The sequence below is a fragment of the Prionailurus viverrinus genome, chromosome D4, assembly GCF_022837055.1.
Source record: "Prionailurus viverrinus isolate Anna chromosome D4, UM_Priviv_1.0, whole genome shotgun sequence".
NCBI classification, from domain to species: Eukaryota; Metazoa; Chordata; class Mammalia; order Carnivora; family Felidae; genus Prionailurus; species Prionailurus viverrinus.
Window position 1 is genome coordinate 16,682,619 of NC_062573.1, and position 15,176 is coordinate 16,697,794.

A 15,176-nucleotide genomic window follows, 5' to 3' on the forward strand; every position below is an offset into this window, starting at 1 on the left:
TTTGGGCATCAGCTGGCTGGAGTCTGGTCTATAATGACTTTGTCTAGGACCACTAGGGTGACCTTCGTGTGACCTCTCAGATTCTCTCAGGCTGCCCGGGCTTGTCCCTGTGGAGGTGGCAGAGGTCCAAGAGAGAGAAAGGAAGTCTGCGAGACCTCTTGAAGTCTCGGTTCAGAACTGTGAAAGGGAAGATTTGGGGTCTTTCATTTGTAATCAATCAGTAACCAAGTCTGTCCTAAGCCAAAATACGCTGTCGTCTCTGTAGGAGATTGAAGCCAGTGGGATTCTGGTCCTTAGGCCTCATATAACTTACGGGATTGTCACAAAAATTGCGACTTTCACTTGATGATCTTTCACCTCTTCGCAAGCCTCCACATAGGGGCCTCATAAAGCTTGACAGTTGGGGCACCTGGGTGGCTCAGTCAGTTAAGCATCTGACTTCGGCTCAGGTCATTGTCTCACGGTGTGTGGGTTCGAGCCCTGTGTCGGGCTCTACGCTGACAGCCTGGAACCTGGAGCCTGCTTCAGATGCTGTATCTCCCTCTCTCTCTGCCCCTCCCTGCTCACGTTCTTTCTCTCAAAAATAAACATTTAAAATAATTAAAAAATGAAAGCCTTAAAGGTGACATCACTTCACAATGGGTTTCACTTCATCGACATTTGTAATTCTACCTGCTCTAGATTTCCTGACAGGAGAATCTTTATGTTTCTAACATTTTTTTAGAAAAGCCAAGAGAGCAACTTAGGATTCTGGTATTTTACATTGTATTTTAGGAACTACTTCTAAATCATATTCTCCTAATCTTTAGAAGTAGTATGTGGCTTTCTGTGATAGCATTTTCTTTGTTCTGTTTTAGCCAAAAGGCAACATTGCTATTTGGGAAAGATACATTCCCATGGAAATTAACAGCCACCAGGAAAATGTAAGAGCAGTAGCTTAACTTTATACTGCACCATGTGGTCTTTTACTGCTTGTTTCATGTGAACATTATTTTATGCTGACATTTGGGAGGTAGGTAGGCCTGCTCTATAGCACAGAAACGTGGCTCTTCTCTGTCTACGTGACCTGCTGTCTCTTTCCTTTTCTCTCCTTCTCCTCATAGGACATTTCCTCTTGCATTCTTCCTTTATTCTCTTTTACTCCTGTTGCCCCTCAGTTCCTCTCCTTTCATTTCTCCTTCCTCCCCTGGCCTGGGTCCCAGCGGGCAGACACATACTTCCTAGGTCCAACCATCCATGCTCACCCAGCAAATCACTCCTTTCTTGGCTCTGCTCCTACCCCACCCAGCAGGAATTCTCATTTAAGCAGAAGAAAGGGGGGGGGGGGGGATCAACCCAACTGCCTCTGAGTTGGCAAAATGCCTCCCCTGGAATCTTCCCACACTTTCATCAACAGCCCAGCTTGGCACTCTCCCCAGCACCCCCTTCTCTCCCCTCCTCCCACCCAAGCCCACCAAACGCAGGCAGAAGCCCTCATTTTCTTTTCTCCGTGCTGTAGTCAGCATGTTTGCTTTCCGTGTGGTCGTAGGCCGAACTGCTCCTTGCCAATAAGCCACTGCCATGTGGCTGCCCAGCCATGCTGGGCTGCAGCCTCCTCTCCTCCGCGACCCTATAATCTCGCATCCTGAGGGAGAAGCAGCAGAATGAGAGAGGGGGCAGTTCACAAACCCACTACCCCCCAGATCCCCAAGTAGCTGCGGCTGCTACTAGTCATGCACCCCAGGCTGGAAGGCACGGCGACAGCAGTCTGTAAATGTGTGAGATTGGGTGGGCTTGTCAGTAGAGCTTCCTAGAGGGGCCAGGAGTACTTTTGCAGCTGGATCTCGCCAAGAACACCAATACCAGAGGGTTAATTTATCCATCCCTTCTCTTAAATGAGTGAGCCTCAGCTTACTGCTTCCTTTCACGCAAGAGTTAAATTAGATTTAGTTGCATCGATATAAATGTTCATACTGTCATCTTCAGTATTTGTTTCAAAGGGATTAGGAAAAGGAGTGTCGGAACCCCAGTTTGTATGCTGTGATTTGTATATCTGTGGGAGGCGGCACTCATCACCGGCTTCTCCTACACGCTAGGAACTAAGAGAAAATAAATTAATTAAATCTTTCCTGTGGCACGAAAGACTCATTACCAGACTCTTTAGGCCAGGCAAAAAGAAATATTAGCCCTAAATCATCCAGCACTGAAAACGTGGAAGCCGTGATCCTCCTTTTAGAATCTGTTCAGTCGACAAATGGCATTGAGCGTGTTTTTCACGCCAAGCCCTGTGCTAGGCACCAGGCAGGGGTTCGATGGTGAGCAGACAGACATGGTCCTCACCTGCTGGGAACTCACAGCCTCCCCACACAAGCCAATTTGTAATCACGCACTGTGATTAAAGAAAAAGGCCTGTGCCGTAAAGAAGGAGCTGCAGGGAAGGCTCTACTAAGATACTAAGATCGTCCCTCTAAGTAAGATCTGAAGGTGCCTTGATAGCAGCTTTTGTCTTGCTCCAGGAGAGGATGTTACCTTTCGCTCTGAATACTTGGAATTCCCAGTAGTTTTCCTCATTGTAGAAACAGTGCCTTTCAGAACCAAATCATTCCTCTTCAGAGCCAGAAGAAACCTTAGAGGTTATCTGCTTGAAATCCCTCATTCTACAAGAGGAAATTGAGGTCTCAGAAAAGATGAGTATTTTACTTAAGATGGCATATCCAGCCATCAGCAGGACCCCAGGAGGGACCCAGGACACTTCTTATCTAAGTTCTGGGTTATTTCCAAGATAGCACGCTGCTTATTTTGCCTTTTTGAACATATCTTCTTATATACATTGCTCTTCAGAGACCATAGACACCGAACTGTGCTCGAAGTGTTTAAAAACATAGGAAGATCTGGCTCACATTCAGCCTCTGCCAATTACAAATGATGTGGGCTTGATAATTTCTTCTGATTCTCAGTTTCTTCTGTAAAATGGGCCTAATACTGGTGTAGGTATGTATACCCAATAATGGTATATATATGTGTACATATACACACACATATATCTTTGTATATAGAAATACACAGATGTGTCTATATGTGCATACATATGTGTCTATTTTACATATATTTATATATTTTATATCTGTATATATATTTAGGCTACTTGAGAAAATAGACTACTTAGGATGGTATCTGGCCCATCAATTCCTAATCATACTAATCCTAATAATACTTTTATGATTAATCATTATTGTGCGATGATATAAGTATTATTATGAGAAAGTTAACGGATGGGTATTTAAGTAGTTACCTCATGTGTGAGATTCTTGAAGATGAATGACACCGTATGTTTTATAAAACTTTGCCATGGGAGGATTAGGAAGGTCGATGCATGCAGGTGGACACCATCAAGAAGGCTTACACATACTCAAGGTAAAAGGAGTGTTGGGAATGCAGTTTTGACCCGTGAGTATCCAGTGCAAATCAAGAATACTGAGTGGAGAGAAGACAGTGAGGTAATGTGCCACTTGATGTTTGAAGAAAGTTGAGCTTGTTTGCTTTGATTAGGGAAAACTATGCTGAGGTAACTTGTGTTTGTTAATTTCATAGACCAGAATGCTAGAGCTACCTTACCTGTAAGAACTTTTCTCCCTGCTCACTTGGGAGATGAGGAAATTCAATCCTCTGATCATATAGGAAATAAGCGTCAGAGTGGAAGCCGAATGGAGGTCTCCCAAATCCCTACGGTCCTTCCTTTATACTAGACCATCTTCACTGGTGCTGTCAGCCTTCAAAGAAAGCTGATAACTGTAGGATGAGTGGGCTCTTCTCTTTTTCTCTCCTCGTTCTGGGTGAAGGGCAATCTACGTTGCTTGGGTTCTCAAACAGTGACTTTCTAAAGCTCTGTCCATGGCAGAGGCTTTGCTTGAAATGGCCTGAGAACCACTGTCACAGTAAGCAGCTGCTTCACGGACAAGACCTTGATGCCCAGAAAGATCTTAATCACTGGGGATCCGTCCCATATTCTGAACATCTTAGCTTGAATGCAAGCTTGAAGATATTCATTAGAAGTTACTAACAAGTAATGCTCTGACAAGAGTTCAATTTTATGAGACATTGCTTAATATGTTTGAGCCGGTTTCTAATTTCCCTTGGCTCAAAACTTTTTTGAGTTCGTCTCAAAATAATCACGTGCTTTTGGCTGGTGGTCTTGGAGAGTGTGTGCTAATAGGTTTTACAGAAATGAGGACTATATAATAAATAGATAATCCAAAGTAGAATGATGCTTTGTTCGTGTATGTCTCATTCATTTGTGTAATGGCCTTGACCACAGAAACCATATTTGATAGAAGTTCAACTAATGCTAGAAAACCTGCTAGGGAAAGAGAATTTGAAACATAGTTGTAATACTTACAGATCCATATTCCCAATACTCCAGGCTCAGAGAGGCATTGCAGGAAAAGAAATCCAGTGCAGCAACCAAAATAGATTTCAAAATAGTGCAAGTCCTTTGCTTGATTTTCTCTGACTCCAAAATAGGGATTTATAGACCCAAGCAATTCTTAAAATCTCCCCTTTTTAATCATCCTTTCCCTTAGAAACCATAACTCTTCTGTGCTTATCTCTTCAAATTCCTCCCTAAACACACACACACACACACACACACACACACACACACACGCACGCACACACACACCACTCATACTCAAGCACACATATATGTACCTTACAAGACCTAACTCAAACTCTGCATCCTTATCACTCTTTTCCTCCTGCATCTGCATCACCCTCTGGGGTACCAGAGAGGGAGAAAAGCCAAGAATACTTACATATCAGTACTTTTTGTTGTTGTCATAAATCAGTGCTTAAGGCCTATGATATTTTGGTTTTGTTTAAACCTACATAACTCAGTTTCATTTACCGTAAATATTTTGTGTGATTCAAATTCAGGTGTGGGGTTTTAATGCCGCATGTTTATATTTAAAGGATTGAAAAGACATTCCTCTAGGATTAGTAATTGAACTTCAGCTAAGGGAACTGTACTGCTTAACTGTGGAGTCTAGTGAAAAGTAGGTGTTGCTTCCATTTCTAGCTCTAGTATTCCTTTCTTCATTCTGCATCTTTGACATTGGCTTTGACAGTGATATGGATGATGATGATGATGATGATGATGACAGCAATAATAACTGATAATAATTAACTAATATTTAAAGAGCACTTATGATATTCCAGGCACTCACTTTCCCAGGCATTTATATATATATGTATATATATAATTGATATATGTATCAATGTATCAATATGTTGATCAATTATATTGATATATCAATATATATCAATATATATCAATACACACACACACACACACACACCAAGGAAGAGCCAAGGAAGCTAAAAATTGGAGAGGTTGAGTCACTTGTCCTGAGTCACCTGGGAGGTGACTAGTAGACCTGGGAGGTGAACCTAAGTTGTCCGGCTCCAGAGCCTACAGTCTGGCCATAGAGATTGGTATTTAACAAGCACGCAATTAAAAATATAATTTCAAATTTGCTAAGTATTAGTTGGACCCTTATGAGATCTTCAGTATTTGATCATTTTCTACCCACAAAATAGTGTATGTTTTAACTGAATACTAGGAAGGAAAAGAAGAAAAGGAGTTATATAAAATGCAGATCTGCTTAATGTTTTTTAATTATGGCTCACTCATAGAATAAACTTCAGGCTTATTAGCATGGCATAAAGGCTTTGCCTGAGTTGGCCTGTCTTTACCCTTTGAGCTAAAAGCTGGAACTAGTTATAGTTTCCACCAAATACCGTGCTATTTCTTTCCTCAGACCTTTTTTCATGCTTCTTCTCGTTCTCTTTTCCACCACACCCAACTATTTTCTCTGTCCTACCTCATCCAACTAGTGATTCTAACAGGCACTGAAGGACTCATTTTGTATCCCCACTGCCTACCTTCAGAAGAAGAGTAAATGCTAAAGAAAAAAGGATGTAGGTAAGAGGTCAAGTTTAATGCCAGAATCTTAAGTAGACGAGAATTCATTTTTGAAATCTCAGTCAAAGCATGGTTTCCATGTCTGGCTTGGGGACCACAGGATCCCTAGCCCAAAGGCACATGGTAAGAAAAGCTCAAGAATGTATTTTTTTAATGTAAAATATTTACATTTGGTTAAACTTTGTCAACAATAAGTCAAATTCAGTCTATGGTTGATATCTGGATTGGTCATTTTGGATGGCTAGGTCATCAAATCAGTTGTGAATAGCCAGTGAACTCTCATTGTAAAAGGGCAGCTGTTCTAAACTTTCCCCTGAAGGGATTTGAGAGATGCAGAGTATGAAGACAATAGGCATCTTGAGGACACTGCTCCTCTGCAGACATTGACTCTATTTCAGTGAGTTTGGAATGATTCGCAGATTGGAAATTATAGCTGGATAAGGGCCAAGGCTGAGGGCTTGATAAAAAGCGGAAGCCCCAGTTACATTATTTTTCATAAAAGGAGGATACACCATAGAAATAGAAACACTAAAATATTTGTGTGGAAATATCTTATGCATGTAAATATATGCACATGAATCCCTACCTCCTACTGCACACAGATATTTTCTTGTCTAAATATTATGTCATTTCTTTGGAAAGAGAGAGGACAGAGAGCTCTACAAATTCTTGAATGGAAACCAAAACATTTGGAAATCTTGTTCTCTGAGCAGAGCTTAGCTTTTTTTTCCCCCAAAAAACATCCCCAGCAGTGCCTAATAATGGGTTTGTAAGGTACAAGGAATTTGTACAATGTATTCCTATTTGCTTTTTATGAGAGAATATTGCTAGCAGGTTGACACTGATTCCCACCAACTTAAGGTTGCTGCCTAGAATAGTTTAGTTTGTTCAGTTTTTCACTGAATGAGGTAGGTATTCAGTCCTGGTGGTGCATTTTCCAGTCTATCACGATTTTATAACAGGGAAATGCATAAAATTAGATGCCTACAACCATAGGTGTGAAACACCACCAAACTCCCAAGTCAATAAATTGTATTTTCAGCTCAGTTATTGTATTCTTCCGGTCTGTGACTTCTGTTTGGTACTTTCTCATATTTTCTGGCTCTCTGTTGAAGTCCTCACTGTGCTCATCCATTCTCCTGGGTTCAGTGAGCATCTTTATGAACCATTACTTTGAAGTGCATCAGGCAAATTAGTTATCTCCAATTCATCAAGGTTTCTTCTGCTAAAGTCTTATATTATTCTTTTGTTTGAAAAATATTCCTCTGTTTCTCCATTTTGCTTGACTCTCTGTGTTCGTGTCTATGCATTAGACAAAACAGCCACCTCTCCCAGTCTTGAAGCAATGACCTCCTATAAGGAGATGAAACTTAACTTTGGTTGTCTCTCAAACCTTTGCGATTGTCCAAGCAGCCATTTTTATTTTTAATGGCTTTCAGTTAAGGGTGTGCCAAGACCTGACAGCATCCCAAATGGGAGGAGCGCAGTTAGCATCTAGATACAGATTGATTAGAAGCCAGACCCTCAGGAAGTAGCTTTTAAAGTATGCAAATATACATAGTCTTGTGGGAATGCTTGCATAAGCCCTGGCATTCCTGGCCACTAGAGCCAGGTGATCTAGAGGTGTCCCCTGGGTGGCAGTTGGAAAAATTGAACCTCCAGTGGAGCGTATATCCTCCTGTGGGGGAGATGTTGGTGAGCTGTAGCAGGCGGAGGGAGAGCACCAAGATAGCATCCACCTGCCTCTGTTCCCTCTCAGCAGGAAGCATCTCTGTGCCAAACCAGAGGCTGCGCTTGCAGGCCGAAGCTCCAGGACAAGCAACAGGCCTCTGAAAGAAAGACAGGGGGTGTTGTCTCTGGAGTGCCCTGGCAGTGGTCGCCTGCCAAGAACTCTCCCTCCCATTGATACCATCTGTGGGACCCAGGAGCACAAGCCCGTGGCCACCAGAGCCAGGTGATGAAGGGGCAGCCTTTATTAGGCTGCAGCTGCAAAGCCAGGGCCCTAGACCGGAGACACTGTCACCATAGAATGTGGCAGAGAGACTTCATACAGATGGCATGTGCTGGGAAAAAACCCTCAAAAACCTCGCATTTGAAACAAACAAACAAGATGGTGCCCGTTGGCTAGCAAGCGTGAAGATGGCGCCTGCCAGCCAGCAGGCTTCTAGCTGTGAGCTGTGTGAGATGCCTGCCCACCAGGCCGACCCTTTAGGGTTAGCAAATGAGCCTCATCATGTGAGGTCTGGGTGCCTCCGGATTGGCTGCAGGTGGCTGGGCGGGGGCAGGTGAATCGAGGGATTCCTGAGAGACCTGCTTCTGGGTTGGTTACGGCCCTGTGCAGCTTGTGAAAACAAGCCTGGAGCCTGAGTTGGTTTTCAAAGCTACACGTTTTCTGGGCTCGTCTCTCAGGTGTAGGTCTCAAAAGTTCAGGTGTCTGATGTAGGATTCAAACCCTTCACTCTTCAAGGAGATGCCCTGGGCTTTGAGTTTCCTCCCATTGGTGGGTCACCCCGGGCAGGGATGGGGTTTATGATGAGATGGTGTCCTAGTCTCTCCTACACACCGAAGTGGGCCTTCTCTTTTTTGTCTGATACGTAGTGGTTGCTCAGTTTTTAGTTTCTTTCAGAGGAAGTTGTTCCGTATGTAGCCGCAGAGTCAGTGTGTCCTTGGGATGAAGTGAGCCCAGGATCCTCCTATATCATTATCTTGAACTGGAATCTCCCAAAGTCAGTATGTTGTGTCTTTTAGGAGTACTCATAAAAATATATCCAGTATTCTAAAATTGTGAAAATAAGGATTATAACCTTATTAGAACCTATAGAATCTTACTTTTTCTCCTTCTGTTTCCTAGCCCCATTATAAGTAAATTCAGTAACAAGAAAAAGGATGCAAAGAAAAACATTTAACATATGCTAATTGGTAGTCCTTAAATATTTTGCTCAAGTCACCCCTAAAATAACTAAAAACCCATGTACCCCTTGTTGATTTTTAAATAGCTATCAAAAAGTTTTCAGCAAGATTTTTAAAGATGGTATTTCCATAATTCAGTATTGCCTTTTAAAATAAAAGTGTTATATCACTTTTAAATGTACCCATTGAAATCTCAATACTATAACAAATTTGATTCCTTCTGGTAATATTCGTTTGTGAAGCAGCTTTTTTCAATGGAGAGACTTTGCATGGTTTCTTGTTTTCTTAGATCTCTTCCCTTCTCCTGGTACCATGTGATTTGAATACAGTAAGTTTTTATCTTCTAAAGCCTTTTATTGATCACAGAATTCTACTTCTCCACCATGAAAATTGTGGATATATATTGAAATTAATTTTTAAATTTTCTGTGATCAAAATTGATGTTAGATATCAAGTATTAGAGTTATTATTATAATTGTTATTTGTATATAATTTGTCAGAGCTATTACTCCTTTTGATACTTACTCCCCGTAGAAATAAGATGCTATTGGAGATTTCATCTTTTCATGGGATGGATCATTAATTAATTCATGTGCCCGTGGACTTCGGCTATAAGAATAAAGGCATATGTGACATCAGTTTCATTTCTCTTTTTCATTTTTGTAGGTCTTAGTGCTGAAAACCTTCATACAAATGCGTAGATGGAGCTTGAAAGAGTTGTGTGACATTGACGTCACTTCATTCTTTGAGTTCCTCCTGAGTTATGTGCCAAAAATAAATGAGTGATCTATCATCAAAAAAATATTGGAGATGATTAGCTGACTGTTCCCTTTGGTCCTTTTTCAATTTTATTGAAACTGAAGAATTGGAATGCTTTTGACTTGCAAAAGTAGTTGTTACCCAATCATTATAACCATTCGCTTTTTCACAAGTTTCTGGGAAGTCCCCTAGAGACTTTACTAGGACACATTAAAGGACAACCTGTTACTATTTCATATGGAAGAGCTTTGTTTAATTATGTCTGGGAAAATCAAAACAATACAAACGTCAATAAACTTTTAGCAATCCAGTAGTTTCTGATAAGATTATTTTACCTTAGAATGTGCATTAATATATCCTTACCAAAATCTTGGAGCCATAGATTTAGCTTATTTAATCCATGGACAAATATCTGTATATAACCTATTTGTGAAAATGGTTCACACAGTTAAACCTATCCTCCAAATATTTTCTGAGAGAAAAAGGCTAAATAAACTAACGCACATTCCAGTGGCCAGCATATTGCTTTAGATTTCCACAATTGATGAATAAGGCAGAGAGCCTGCTCTTGAGTCTCTCAGCTGGATAGAAGTTGCTGCTGCCTTCAATATTTCCCGTCGACATTTTCTTCCTTGCTTTGTCCTCATTGGACTCTTCTAAAGAAGTGACATATTCTTTGACAGTAGTCAGGAAGTTGGAAAGAAAAGGTGGTAAATGAACAATGCCTTTACTGGTACTTTCCCAGCCTACAATGTTTCTGAATTCAGAACATCCCAGAAACGAGCCAAAATACTCCATTTCTAAGGTCAGGAAATATTGAATGATATTTAACTGGGATATGTGAAAAACAAGGAACATTTCTTAGAGGACTTGCTTATGGTACCTTAATTAAAGAAAGGTTTCCAGATACCAAGATTTTTGAATTGTGCTGAAGGTTTGCCACCTTGGGACAATGTACCGTAGTAAGATTCAAAAGGGATGAAAAGTACACATTTCTTTTGAAAAAATGAACGAAGGGCAGTTGTGAAGAGGTGCTGTGGATGCTTTCTTTGGTACATCAGCTTAGGTAAGAGTACCTGTCAATGTTGAGGTTCTGGAAATTGTTTCTCTAAAAAGATTCGTGCTACAACCGCATGCCTCTTGCAGTTTTTCCCTATTTACGTTCCTCATTTGTAGAAGAGGAAACAGTGTTAAAGAGTTTAAGAAATTTTCCTAATGCCATTCAACCATAAAGCAGTTAGCACGCACACCCAGTTCTCTCAGATCCTAGTGTCCGTGTTGTCTCTGAGCCATTAGACTGCCCACGATCCATCCATAGCACTTACTGCATGGTCATTCTCCATCAAAGAAATTATCCAGAAATATTTTGATGCTCTTTCCAGGTTGTATTTAAAGGCAACTCTTGCTTCCAAGTTGTAGCTCAGCATCCCAAATGTTTGGTTCTGTGGGGTCTGCGCGGGGTTGATACTTTACTGAACGATAGATGATAAGCCAAGTTTGGGTGATAGCCATTGTTGGCAATTTGAAAAAGACAGCCCAAGCTAGAGAAAGTGAGACTCGCTAAAATCATGATGTGCCCCATAGTATGCTAAATGCATATATATCTGTCTTTTTTTATATATGATATATATAAATCTTAGCATCTGTATATATCATACATATATGTATGATATCTGTATGTATAGTTCTTGAGTGCAGTTAGTGGCATTAATCTTACTCATAAATCCTAGTTCTGTCACTTACTGTGTTCTTCTGGGCAAGTTTTTTTTTTTTTTTTTTTACCTCTGTGGACCTCAGTTTTCTAGTCTATAAAATGGGGCTAGTAATAGGATTGTTATAAAAATTAATGAGATAATGTGTGCAAAAAGCTCACTAGGAGGCTTGGCATATAGTAAGTGTTTGCTTAATTTAAATTTTTTCTATTTTTTAACAGTTATTCGTTTTTGAGAGATGGAGAAAGACAGAGCATGAGTGGGGGAGGGGCAGAGAGAGAGGGAGGCGTGAAATCACAAGCAGGCTCCGGGCTCTGAGCTGTCAGCACAGAGGCCGACGAGAGGCTCGAACTCACAAACCGTGAGATCATGACCTGAGCCCAAGTCAGACACCTAACCTACTGAGCCACCCAGGCGCCCCTCCCCCCCGCCTTTTTGGCTAAATTATTACAGTCTATAGTATGATTCTCAACAGGGAGCGATTTTGCCCCCCCCCCCAGGGGGTACTTGGCAATGTCCAGAAACAATATGGTTTGTCCCAGCTGGAAGGAGCTACTGTCATCTAGTGGCTGGCAGCCAGGGATACTGCTAAATATCCTATAATACACTAACCATCATCAACAAGTCCCAAATGTCAATAGCACTGGGGTTGGGAAACTGTGCTCTGTACTGACAAACTGAGTTAATGCTTTAACATAAGATTCAAAAAGTGTTACCGGATCTCTTTTTAAACTTGTAGAGGAAACATCAAAGCCACGTGATTCTACTAGGATTAAATTATCTCTTGGTTACGAACATTGCAGCATCTTCTCCTCCAGCTATCTCAAACCCTTGCGGCTTCTCACACACGTCAAGTCCTTTCATGGCTCCAAGTTTGTGCGTTTTGGTCCCCTTTGCCTAGAATATCCCACATCTTTTCTATTTCTTACTGGTACTTCGGGGTTCACAACAAATTCACTTCTCCCGTGAAACTTTTCCTTTCATCCCTTCTTGCAAAGATTCATTGCTCTAGCAATGAGTCTGGGTTAGAGTTTTTGGTTTTTTTAAATACCTCTCTCTTTCTGTTAAGACTCAGCACATGGTATTATCATTTGGGGTAGCTTTTTTTTTTTCTTTACTATTCTATGAATTCCTTTAAGGCAGGATTGTATCTATCTCTCCTCTCTTTTTTTAATAACCTCTGCTACATGGCACAGGGACTTAGAGTAAGCATTAATAAACTTTGAAGAATGAATGAATAAATAAAGCGAACTGTATGTTCAGATACTAGAACACAACATATGGAAACTCTGCTTGGTTCCCAACTTCCTGGGAATTTTCCATTCCTTTTTTGGAGAAGTGAAGGTGAACAAGTCTACTGACCCTGAGAAGCACTGGCTTAGAATCAAAGCAAGCCATCTGGAAGGCTGAGTTCAACAATAGGAAGTGGCTAATAACACATTTATCTCTTTTATGTTATCTAGTTATTGGTATTATTTCCAAAATCCAGTCCTAAAACAATGGTGTGTGTGTGTGTGTGTGTGTGTGTGTGTGTGTGTGTGTGTGTGTAAAGCTGTTTGAATATATTGATGATTGATAGTTTGGGAAAGTGTTTTAATTCATCTAGCAGTGTAAGACAGCATTCCGGGATGATGTGGATTTTTACCACTTTAGCAATCATTTAACGAATATATAAAGCAAATCATTGTTACTATGTGTAGGATAATGTTAGCGGTCAGGAAAATTTCCATTGAAACTTGAGATTTATAAATTTTGTCAAAATATGGAAGCAGGTATATGAAAATATGTCATGAACTATGGAACAAGTTATAAGAAAAGACAAATCAAATGCACGTTATCTGTGAAATACTGAAGGCACAACCATAAACATTAATGTTGAAGCAACATTCAACATCTGTTTCATGATCAATATTTAATATTTTAAACAAAAAAAGAGCTGTTTTACTATTGTATGTAGTATTATTCTTAAACTAGAAAATACAAAGAAGTAAATTGGAAACCACTAGAATTAATAGATTTATAAACTGACAAAATAAAATACATTAAAATCGATAAATTTTTATGTAGAAACTTTTGGTTTAAAAAACCTTATCAAATCTCTTTTACAATAATAAGGAAAATATATATATTTCCTGAGAATAATTTGAAATAGAATTATGTGACCCCCATGAGGAACTGTAAACTTTTATGGAAACCAATTATGAATAAGAAGGTCAATTTATGACTTTAAACAGAAGGAATATGAGTTTCTAGTCATGCTAGTGCTCACATACACTGTTCATGGTATTCTGTTTCACAGATCAAGGTATCTGTAAAGCAGTATTAGCCATGAAGAAATACCTCCAACCACCAACCAGCCACACCTATGTAGTGTCCTGGTTCCCCAGACTTTAAAATACAGTGTCTTGATCTTGGATATTCTTGGATGTACCTTGAAATTTTGCTTTTCTGCCTTTTGCTTTTTAATTTTTATTACGTTTTTAATTTTGAGATAATTGTAGTGTCACATGCAGTTTTAAGAAATAATACAGGGGCGCCTGGGTAGCTCAGCCGGTTAAGCGTCCAACTTCCGCTCAGGTCATGATTTCATGGTTCGTGAGTTTGAGCCTTGTGTCAGGCTCTGCTCTGACAGCTCAGAGCCTGGAGCCTGCTTTGGATTCTGTATCTCCCTCTTTGTCCCTCCCCTGCTCATGCTCTGTGTCTGTCTCTGTCTCTCTCTCTCTCTCTCTCAAAAATAAATAAACATTAAAAAAAACTATTTAAAGAAATAATAAAGAATAGGGTGCCTGGGTGGCACAGTCTGTTAAGCATCTGACTTCAGCTCGGGTCATGATCTCATAGTTCATGAGTTTGAGCCTCACGTCTGCCTTTGCACTGACAGCTCAGAGCTTGCTTTGGATTCTCTGTCTCCCTTTCTGTGCCCCTCCCCTACTCATACTCTCTCTCTCAAAAACATAAATAAACATTTAAAAAAAGAAAAGAAAAAAAAAAGAAAGAATACAGAGCAATCCCCTATATCATTTTCCTAGTTTCTCTCCATGGTAGCATCTTTCAAAACTATAGTTAATATCACAGTGCAGATACTGACATGGATGTAGTCAGGATATGCAACAGCCCCACCACCACAAGTATTCATAATATGCTCTTGTAGAGCCCCAACACTTCCCTTCTACTCCTAGTTGCCCTCACTTTGACCTCCTGCAAATGCTAATCTGTTCTCCATTTCTATAAGTTTGTCATTTCAAGAATGTTAAATAATCATTCGCTCAGCAGAGAAAGAGGGACGATGAGCATTGCCTTATTTATGCCTGCCAAGTGAACATAGATATCTACATTCCTCATTTTGCTACTAGTGACACTGATATGAATGTGTGTGAGGAGATTCTCATTACTGCTGGCTGCAGATGGGATTTCTGGCTCTAGGAAGGCCTCCTTATTGCTCCCCAGTCACTACAAAGAGGGGACCTCTTTGCTGCTTGGTGGTGATGAAAGTTCTGACTCTCCACGGGCTGGCTTTGACAGCACTCCAGGGGGCAGAGGAAAGACCCTTTGCTACTTTCTGGTGGGTGTGGAAGTGAGAGACAGTGCTCACCTCTGTGGTCTCCACTGGTGTGAAAGGCTACTTGACCTTCTCTGATACCACCTGCAGAGGTGTTGGGGTGCCTTGCTAGAGCTTTGTAAGAGTAGAAATCTAGACTTCCCACTTGGTCTCTGCCTGGTATGGCTGCATTGGGCCACAGTTTTGTTTTGTAATTTTATTTTATTTTATTTTATTTTATTTCATTTCATTTATATTTATATTTATATTTATATTTATATTTATATTTATATTTATA

General features: G+C 40.4%; 1 protein-coding gene across 3 annotated transcripts in view; it reads left to right on the forward strand.

Moving 5' to 3' along the window:
• SVEP1 (sushi, von Willebrand factor type A, EGF and pentraxin domain containing 1) overlaps positions 1-15,176 on the forward strand; it is a 199,200-nt gene that overhangs the window by 30,417 nt on the left and 153,607 nt on the right. The window lies entirely within an intron of this gene.